We start from the raw sequence: 10,530 nt of genomic DNA on the forward strand, positions 1-10,530 counted from the left end.
CGACTGTAACAACTAAATTAAAGTAATTCCTTTTCATAAATTTTAGCTTGAAATACAACATATTGTGTACAAAATGATACGAATTTTTTCAGAAAAACAGCTGAGATAATATTGACATGTAAAATTCGAAAAATATTACTGGTATCGGCTACTACTTATGAGGAAAAGTAATGCTAGAGGAAGATGTCACTTTACATGTCCAAGCCGTTATAAAGACGAGGAGTGCTCATACCCCATATTAATATACACTAATAGGTGTTCGGATACTTGGGATAAGATAGTGTATGTTATCCTCGGTCACATTAGTACAGCATAGGTTTCGCGAATGAATGTCTTAGCAAATATTTTCGGGGCTAGGGTAATAGTGAAATGTTGACGTCTCGCAGGTGGTTTGAGCATGTCCAACTGTGCTGGTGACGCGCTGCGGGTCGGCAGGGGAGTGTACAAATCGCCTACCACACGTACGTGATGGTAAGGTATTGTGGAACCAAACTGCTGAGGCCATCGGTCCCCAAGCTTACACACTACTTAATCTAACTTAAACTAACGTACGCTAAGGGCAACACAGACACCCATGCCCGAGGAAGGACTCGACCCTCCGACGGGGGGAACCGCGCGGACCGTCACAAGACGCCTAAGACCGCTCGGCTAACCAGCGCGGCACATTTACATGCTCAGCACAAATGTTATAAGAGGGTTGACTGAAAAGTAATGCATCCACCTTCGTAATTCTTCAACAGTTGGCAGCATTGGTAGGAGGCAGGTACTGGCTTGTTCCATAGCCTCGTCTCTACAGCTCCAGTTGGCGGGAAGCCTTAGCATTGAACGGTTGTGTTGTTTCAGTGTTAAGTATGAAACTCTGCGCAGACTTTCGGTCAGTGCGATTTAAGCAATGTGCAGTCATTGAATTCTTGACAGCAGAAGGTGTCACCCCAAAGGAGATTCGTCAGAGAATGAAAGCAGTTTTTGGTGATTGTGTTGATGTGAGTACTGTGCGTCGTTGGGCGAGAAAGTTTAAAGATGTTGAGGCAGGAACATCTGACCTGCGTGACAAACAAAGAGTTGGACGTCATGTGACAGCAACCACCGAGTTTCACAAGCAAAATGTTGACAGATTGATTCAGGACGATCGTCGCTTCACTCAGAGAGAAATTGCAAGCACAATCGGCATTTGACAAGAATGTGTGGGGTCACATTATTTCTTTGCTTGGCTATCGGAAGATCTGTGCACGATGGGTACCCCGGATGTTGACTCCTGAAATGAAAGCGCACAGACACGAAATTTGCCAGGAACTCCTCTCGCGTTACGAGAATGAAGGTGACGCCTTTCTCCTTTTAATTGCGACAGGAGACGAAACGTGGGTACACCATTACGACCCGAAAACGTTGAGAGAACTGTGAGACTGTGGTTGCGGAAACAGTGTCAACTTCTTCCGTGACGGCTACGGAAAACTTGTTCATCGTTGGCAGAAATGTATCCAATTGGCTGGTGATTATGTGGAAAATTGAATATTGGTAATTAAAGATCACATTCTAAGGATTATTTCTGCGTTTGATTTATTAAAATATTCCCATCCAAACCCAATTAACGAAGGTGGAGTTATTACTTTTCATTCACCCCTCGTACAAGCGAGCGAACGCCATGTACAAAGCAGCAAATTGCGACAGTTACAGCAACTGAATCTCTCTATAATCTCAGCAAACAAGGTAAATGTACATGACAGCAATTCTCATTTATTATTAGTCATATAAATCAATCAAATTTCCAATAGCATACATAAATGCGTCAAGTAGGGTCACCTGTTTTACAGTGGAACGCCTCAACAGTGAGAGCACAATTTAGCTATGCAAGAAAAGCCGGTTACGTTTGGTTGTAAAATTAGGGTAGCCTGATCCGGACAGAAGTAACACAAATTAGGCAAGCAAACACGTGCCTGAGCATTAACGTATGAGTTCATTTTTCTTAATTCTGTACCACGATAAAATGATTTAAAATTAATTTTCTGAACATGAGCGAATATCAACTCACGCAATTGTGTCAACAATGATTGCTTACTTGAAGCTCAAAAAATATGGCTTGACTACATTCGCCACAATGACGAGCAAGAATTTCCCTTAATACACCAAAACGCAGGGGAAGCCAGCCAAAACTTTTCCACCATCGCTTACGGTGTGTAAATCAACTAACCAGAAGTCGGTACACTATATTTGCTGTGTCACCACTCACTGGCTCAGAAATTCGAGCTACAGCGCCAATGCTACTGATCAATATGATTAGCTGACAACATTTGGAGTGCGAAATTCAGAAATTTCCTCACACTGGAGACAGGAAAACGGCGGTCGCATGTTAGCATCAGCCTATAGGATGTGCAGATTTGTCTGCCCTCCAATATTCAGGGACATGTGGCCACTACGTTCGAATATTAAAGGTCCATGCCGACGTGCGGACAAGAGAGTAAGGTCAGCTTTGGCCGAGTAGTTCTACGAATATGCAGCTACACAGGAGGCTGGAAACAGCTCCGTGTTCAAAGCGCCAAGACCACCTAGGCTTTTCTCAATGCCTCCGTTCTGGCTCACCTCAGGGAAGTGAAATTTAAGAACCGTACACCAGAAGCCAATAGCTATGAATACCCCTCCAGCAAAGTTCAGAAAGTACAGCGACGAAATTTAATTAGTATCGGAAAGTGTTATGTTTTTGTACTGCGACGATACACATACGAAAACAAACCTTTCACTCCTCAAATTCATTCCATGTCCTTCTTTAAGGCAGCGGTATTGTACGTCAGACGTTCAGTAAGTAATGCAACATGGTTTTTTTTCTGAAAGCAGGTTGGTTTTATTCGAGATTCCAATACACAAAATTATTCCCCACCCTTTTCACTAAAAAAAAAAAAATAAAAAAAAATCTATTTTTGAACATAATCTGTGTTCAGCGCGACGGCCTTACGCCACCTTGCTGGCAGGGCATGTATGACCATAAGGTACCACTCTACAGTTAGACATCGGGCGAACGTCTTGCTGCAACAACCATCTCCCCATCATCCACGTAATGCTTCCTGTAGGGTCCATACTTCATTGGTTCAAATAGATGGAAGTCGGAAGGTGCGAGATCCGGACTGTAGGGTGGATGAACAGTCGAATGAAGTTTTCTGAGCTCGTCTCGGGTGCGCAGACTTGTGTGTGACCCTATGTTGTCAAGGAGAAGGAGACGTTCGTTTGCGTTTTTTGAGGCAACGAACACGCTGAAGTTATTTCTTCAGTTTCCCCAGTGTACCACAATATACTTCCAAGTTGATCGTTGCGCCATGAGGGAGGACATCAAACAGAACAACCCCTTCAGAATCCCATAAAAACGTCGCCGTGACTTCCCTGGCTGAGAGTGCAGCTTTGAAATTTTTCTTCGGAGATGTGGTGTAGCGCCACTCTATGGATTGTCGGTTTGTTTCCGGTTCGAAGTGATTAACCCATGTTTCATCGCCTGTGATGATGTTCGACTAAAAATTGTCTCGATCAGTCTCGTAATGCGTAATCAATTTCGCAGATGGTCCTTCGTTGCTCTTTATGATCGTCTGTTATGTGGCGAGGAACCAAGCGGTCAAAAATCTTTGAGTGCCCCAACTGGTTGACGAGTGTGTCAGCACGGCCAACAGAAATGTCCAGTTGAGCAGCGAGGTGTTTCATTGCGATCCGTCAGTCACCTCGAATGAGAGTGTCCACACGTTCCAATATTGCAAGAGCCACAGCTGTGTGCGGATTGCCGGCGCGCGGAAGATCGGACAGGTTTGCGCGACCTTGTTTGCGATGTTGACAGAGACCTCGCCCAACGACTCACCGCACTTTTCTTCAGGCAAATGCCGGGATGGTTCCTTTGAAAGGGAACGGCCGACTTCCTTCCCCATCCGTCCCTAATCCGATGAGATCGATGACCTCGCAATTTGGTCTCCTCCCCCCAAATCAACCAACCAACCAACTTTTCTTCACTGCCAGGTCTATGTAGCCATTCCGCAAGCGGCGATGAATATCTGCGATGCTTCGGTTTTCCACCAAAAGGAACTCAATGACAGCTCTCTGCCTGGAACGCACCTTCGTTACAGACGTAATTTTGAAAACTACGTATAGGGCCAGCAGCTATCGGAACTTCATTAAACAGTAGCTGCTGAAGTGGAAATGCTTCACGATATCCCACAACAAATTCCGCAGTTTTTCAGCCGAAACTGGCCGAGAAAAAAACGTGTTGCATTACTTACTGAACGCTCCTCTTATTTTCCTGAGAGAGGAATTATGTCATGAAAGTGCAGCGCTGTTACTACCGAGTAAGGTAGCTCAGTAGTTACCATGCTGGACTCGAAGTTGGAAGGACGATAGTTCAAACCCCTGTCTATCCATCCACGTTTACGTTGATCATTGTTTTCCTAACTCTCTTACGCCAAATGCCAAGATGGTTCATTTCAAAACGATTTGACGTCTTTTCTTCGCCATAATTCTCCAAATTCAAGGTCGAGCTTCGTTTCTCCTGACTTTGTCAGCGCAGTCTGCTTTTTGTTGTTGTTTTGTTTGAAGTAATCAGTGTTTTGACTGATTTGATAGTGGCCTTCACCTTTTCCTATCTTGTCCCGATTTATGCCTTTTAGGCCTAATGTAATTATTACACTCATATTCCTTATTAATCTGTTTTGCATGTTTTAGTCTTTGTCTACAGCTACTATTTTCTCTTTCACAGCACCTTGCAGAGCCAGTCCTGGATGATGAGGAAGATGTGCCACTAACTTCTTCCTTTTTTTTTTTTTTTAATAAGGGTCTTCTACTGTTTTTCCTTCCTAGCCTGTTCTTTCCTGCACTACTTTCTTTTGTATTTTATCAGCTTACTTAATTTTTAACATTCTTCGATAACACCACATTTCAAATACTCGTAGTTACAGTTTCTTCCTCCTCCAGATTCCCGATGGCCCACGTTTTCCTCCCATCGGAAGCTGTGCTACAACTACATCTACACAGATACTCCGCAAGCCACCGTACGATGCATGACCGAGGATACCCTGTACCACTACTAGTCGCTTCCTTTCCTGTTCCACTCGTAGATAGAGCAGGGGTAAAACGACTATCTATATGCTTCCGCATGAGGCCTTATTTCTCGTATTTTATCTTCGTGGTCCTTACATGAAATGTATGTTAGTGACAGTAGATCGTTCTGCAGTCAGTCTCAGCTGCCGGTTCTATAAATTTTCCCAATAGGGCTTTCTGAAAAGAATGTCGCCTTCCATCCAGGGATTTCCATTTGAGTTCCCAAAGCATTTTCATAACAATTGTGTGTTGTTCGAGCATACTGGTAACAAATCTAGCAGCCCGCCTCTGAATTGCTTCTAGCGTTCTCGCTTCCCACGCCCGGGTTCCCGGGTTCGATTCCCGGCGGGGTCAGGGATTTTCTCTGCCTCGTGATGGCTGGGTGTTGTGTGATGCCCTTAGGTTAGTTAGGTTTAAGTAGTTCTAAGTTCTAGGGGACTGATGACCATAGATGTTGAGTCCCATAGTGCTCAGAGCCATTTGAACCATTTTTCTGAATTGCTTCCATGTCTTCCTTTAATCCGACATGGTGCGGATCCCAAACACTAAGGCAGTACTAAAGAGTAAGTTGCACTAGCATCCTATATGCGGCCCTTTACAGATGAACCACAATTTTCTAACACTTCCCTGCCGCAATCCTCACATACTCGTTCCATTTCATAGCGCTTTGCAACGTTACCCCCATATACGAAGTGACTGTGCCAACCAGGACACTACTAACGCTGTATCCGAACATTACGGGTTAATTTTTCCCACTCATCCGCATTAACTTACATTATTCTACATTTAGACCCAGCTGCCACTCGCCATAGCAACTAGAAATTTTGTCTAAGCCATCTTGTATCACCCTAACCTCACTCATCCTCGTAACCTTCTCGTACACCACAGCATCATCAGCAAACAGCCGCACATTGCTGGCCACCCTATCCGTCAGATCATTTATGTATACAGTAAATAACAACGGCCCTATCACACTTCCCTGGGGCACTCTTCACGATACCCTTGTCTCTGATCAACACTCGCCGTCGAGGACAAGATACTGCGTTCTATAGCTTAAGAATTCTTCAAGCCACTCACAGATCTGGAAACTTATTCCATATGCTCGCACCTCTGACTTTCGTTACGAGCGATACTTTCTAAAATCGTGCTGATTCGTGGACACAAGCTTTTCTGTCACTAGGAAACTTATTGTATTGGAACTCGGGATATGTTCTGGAGTACTGCAGCAAACCGACGTTAGGAATATTGTTCTGTTATTTTGCAGGTCCTTTCTTTTGCCTTTCTTACACAAGGAGTCACCTGCACATTTTTCCAGTGACTTGGACTCTGTATATCAATATCTGATATTAGTAATGCTCTTTTATGGAAGAATGTTGCCTTCGTCTCTGGCAGTCTACTTCTAACAGCTTCCTTGCTTCGGTTATTCAGGGTAATATTGCTTGCTGGGTAGAATAATTCTATATTTCTTCCTCTATTTCAGATTAAAACTGATGAAGGCTATGGGGTCCTGATGAATTGAAGAAACCAGAGGTTGTAGAAAGTTTCAGAGGGGACTTTAGGTAACCTTTGACTGAAAAGGGGGAAAGGACTATTATTCAAAACAGCTGGATAGCTTTGAGAGACAGAAATTCTTGGATAACACAGTAGATTTTACATTTAATTAATGAAAGAAGCAGAGGAAAGATAATAGAGAGTTTCAAAAATGAGGTTGATAGAAATTGCAAAAACCAAGCAGCAATGGTTAACAACACAGTTACAAGAGTGTAGAAGAACGTATGAGAGGGGGAAAGTTGGATATCGCCCACATGGAAGTTAAAGAGACTTTGGAAAAAAGAGAAGCAGATACAGGAATACCAAGAGCTCAAACAGGAAGTCAGGACTAAGCAAAGAAGGGAAATTTGAAAGATGAAAGCAGTGTATAGATGATCTCCATAAGGGAAATGAACTCTCAACGAAGGGAAGAGAATGTAAATGAATATCAGTTGGATTCGGAGTCCAATCCAGGATTTTGCCTTTTCGAGACTATTAAGCAGTGTTGCAAAGAACTAATGTTTTTGATATTATCAGGTATCATATGTAGTTCTGAGGGTGAGTCCTTGCAGTCCCATAGACCCCACCTTCCACTTGGATCGGCCTCTGGAAGGGATATATGATACCGTGAGAAGGATTTGACAGAGTACTGAGAGACTTAAATCGAAACAAGGCCCTTGGAGTAGACGACATTCCCTCGGAATTATTGAGATCCCTCGGACAGCCAGCCAAGACGAAAATTTACCACATGGTGTACAAGATATACGAAACAGGCGAAATACCCGCAGACTTCAGTAAGGATATAATAGTCCAATTCCAAAGAAGGCAGATACTGACAGGCGTATCTAGCCAACAGTTCAATAAATCATGCTTTGGACAGTGCTGACTGCAATACACGCTTTAGGATTCTGAAGGTAACTGGGATAAAATACAGGGAGTGAAAGGTTATCTTCAATTTGTACAGAAACCAGGCTGCAGTTATAAGAGTCAAAGGAAATGAAAGGGAGGGAGTCAAGGTTGTTGCCTATAACCGATGTTATTCAACCTGTACATTGAGCAAGCAGTAAAGGAAACTAAGGAGAACTTTCGAAAAGAAATTGAAGTCCAATGAGAAGAAATAAAAACTTCGAGGTTGGCCAATGACACTGTAATTCTGGCAGAGAGGAAGAGCACTTGAACGGAATAGGTAGTGTCGTGAAAAAAGTTAAAACAAGAATAATAGAATGTAGTCGAATTAAATCAGGCGATGCTGAGAGAATTAGATTAGGAAACGAGACACTGAAAGTAGTAGATGGGTTTTGCTATTTGGGCAACAAGATAAATGGTAGTGGCCGAAGCAGAGAGGATATAAAATGCAGACTGGCAGTAGCACGACAAGGATTTCTGAATCTAATAGGGGAAATGAGAAACTTATGGCACAACTTGATTAAGAACGGGTGGGCTAACAGGACATATTATGAGGTGTCATGTAATCGTCGATTTGGTACTGGAGGGAAATGTGGGCTGGAGGGTTAAAATTGGTAAGGGAGACCTGGGCATGAATGTAGTAAGCAAGTTCACATGGATATAGGTCGCAGCTGTTATTCGGAGATGAAGAGGCTTGAACGGGATGGACCAGCGTGGCGAGCTGCATTAAACATGTCTTCGGACTGAAGACCATTTCTGTCGTCCCCAATTTTGATGTTAAGCATGATATTATTGCCGTTTCTGCTACTTTTCATCGCCTTCGCATTTGTTCTGTTTTTGCTTACTTCATATTCCCTGCAGGACACCGTTTTCCATTCACTTTGACAGGTCTTACAAGTCTTTTGTGTCGTCTTATTCTTAGAGGTCGATTTTTTACGTTTGGAATTTTTCGCGTCTTTCGAAGTGCCAGCACAAAACTCAAATGATTTATCAACAAGTATCCATTCTAAACTAAATGCATCAGTGATGTTAACATCAATGTGACATGCCGAGGCTATTTTCAGTTATGTAATCTGTCTTAATAAGAAGCCGGCCGCTGTGACCGAGCGGTTCTAGGCGCTTCAGTCCGGAACCGCGCTGCTGCTAAGGTCGCAGGATCGAATCCTGCCTCGGGTATGGATGTGTGTGATGTACTTAGCTTAGTTAGCTTTAAGTAGTCCTAAGTCTAGGGGACTGATGACCCCAGGCGAGCAGTCCACACCCCATACCTGCCCACGTACGCTCGTTCCCTGTGGTATATGGTGGTGAACGGCAAATTAGACACACGCCAGCGCCTCCATCCCATCCATCTCACCGACGACCCTTTGTGTCCGCACTGTGCCGTCGTCGATTCGGATGCGCACCGCCTGACAAGTGCTGCGACAGGCAGATGCTGAGATCTCGTACAACGTATGCTGGCGTTCCTGTTATGACGGCAGCCAGAGTCTGTCACGCCAGACGAACTCCTACACCCAGATACCACTTACTTCCCCACTGCAAGAACGAACGCCGCCAACTGGCTGAAGGGCAAGGTGCTGTATTACATTTGGCAATCCGCTCCCGAAAACGCTCTGGACTTGTGGGTCCACCTGATAACGACTCATGAGGCGTTCCGCCACCACGCATTGTACCGCACACGACTATCAAAATATTTAGTGCATTATTCGAGGATCCTCCTGCCCATTGGGGAGTTCCGAGTACTAGAAGGCACACTTAAAAATGATTCACGGCACACGATTGATCCTCAAAGCAAACGGTTTAGAGGGAGTCCCCCTTACATTCATTACGCGAAGACGACTCGGAAGCTTCTGGTGGCGGTAGTAGGATCCCGTTATATGTAATAAATACAGGGGAAATATATATAGACGTATACTTATAAATAAGTGAAATTGATCCAATAAAGTTCTCTAGATCCTATCGAAACCCTTTCCTTTCCTTGGCGCTCGGAGGGCGGGAACGGTACATTGAAGCCAGACCTCGGAAGACGACCCCTGCCCTCTTTGCTCCCAACCCTTCTCTCAGGCCCTTAAAAAAAAAAAAACAAAAAAAAAACGGAAAGTTAAGCCCCATAGTGCTTAGAGCTATTTTTTTTCTTAATAGAACTAACACCCTACGCATTGTCTGACGTAAACCAATTAATATTTTGTATATCTTGTATGATTTTTATGCTTAGACGACATGTTTCTTACTAAAATATTAAACGAAAATTAGTTTCAGCAGTATTGCATACCACATAACAAAGACGAAATTACGACCAAAATTATGCTCAAAATTATATACCCCATATAAGTTTTCAATAATGAGGATTTCTTCGTGAGAAAGAAACTAAAAAAATTAAAAAGGAGGGAACAAAAGGCATAGTGAAGAAGGATGTACTATTCAGCTTTTAACACATTTTCTTTCAGTAATTTTGTTACTAACATGTGAACTATATCATCTAACCTCCTTACGTGACATTTCTATCAAAGAACTGTAGGAAATTTTACTGATTTGCGTAAAAACACTTATCGCGCACGGGATCTTAAAAATACTAATACACACTATATTGTACTGAAGATTCTTTCAGGAAGCGGAAAGCTTGGAAAGACGTGCGCTGGAAATAACTTCCCGTGCCTCCTCGCGTCAGAACTCATCAGCTGAGCTGCGTATCTCTGCAGGCCTATCTAGCAGGAAAATAATCGTTTTAACGGAATTTATTTCTTAAAATGGCAGCCTATTAGACTATGGCCTTATATTTGAAGTTTCTCGATACGTAACATGGGCTTTAAGAGTGAATAACCAACTTAGACTGGTTTTTTTTTCGACAATTCACTGACCATTTAATGCAGCCTGTTTGCGTCTTTTCGTTCTGTTTCTTCCGCCTTAACATTTACCCTGTGTTTTGCAGGGTTTCTCACGAGAGAGAAACTTTATTTTTGGCCATAGGGTTTTTTTTTCTCCTTCCTCTGCTACCAATTTGTTCGGTCTGTTGTGTGATGTCCCTTAGAGCTTACA

The sequence above is a fragment of the Schistocerca serialis genome, chromosome 6, assembly GCF_023864345.2.
Source record: "Schistocerca serialis cubense isolate TAMUIC-IGC-003099 chromosome 6, iqSchSeri2.2, whole genome shotgun sequence".
NCBI classification, from domain to species: domain Eukaryota; kingdom Metazoa; phylum Arthropoda; class Insecta; order Orthoptera; family Acrididae; genus Schistocerca; species Schistocerca serialis.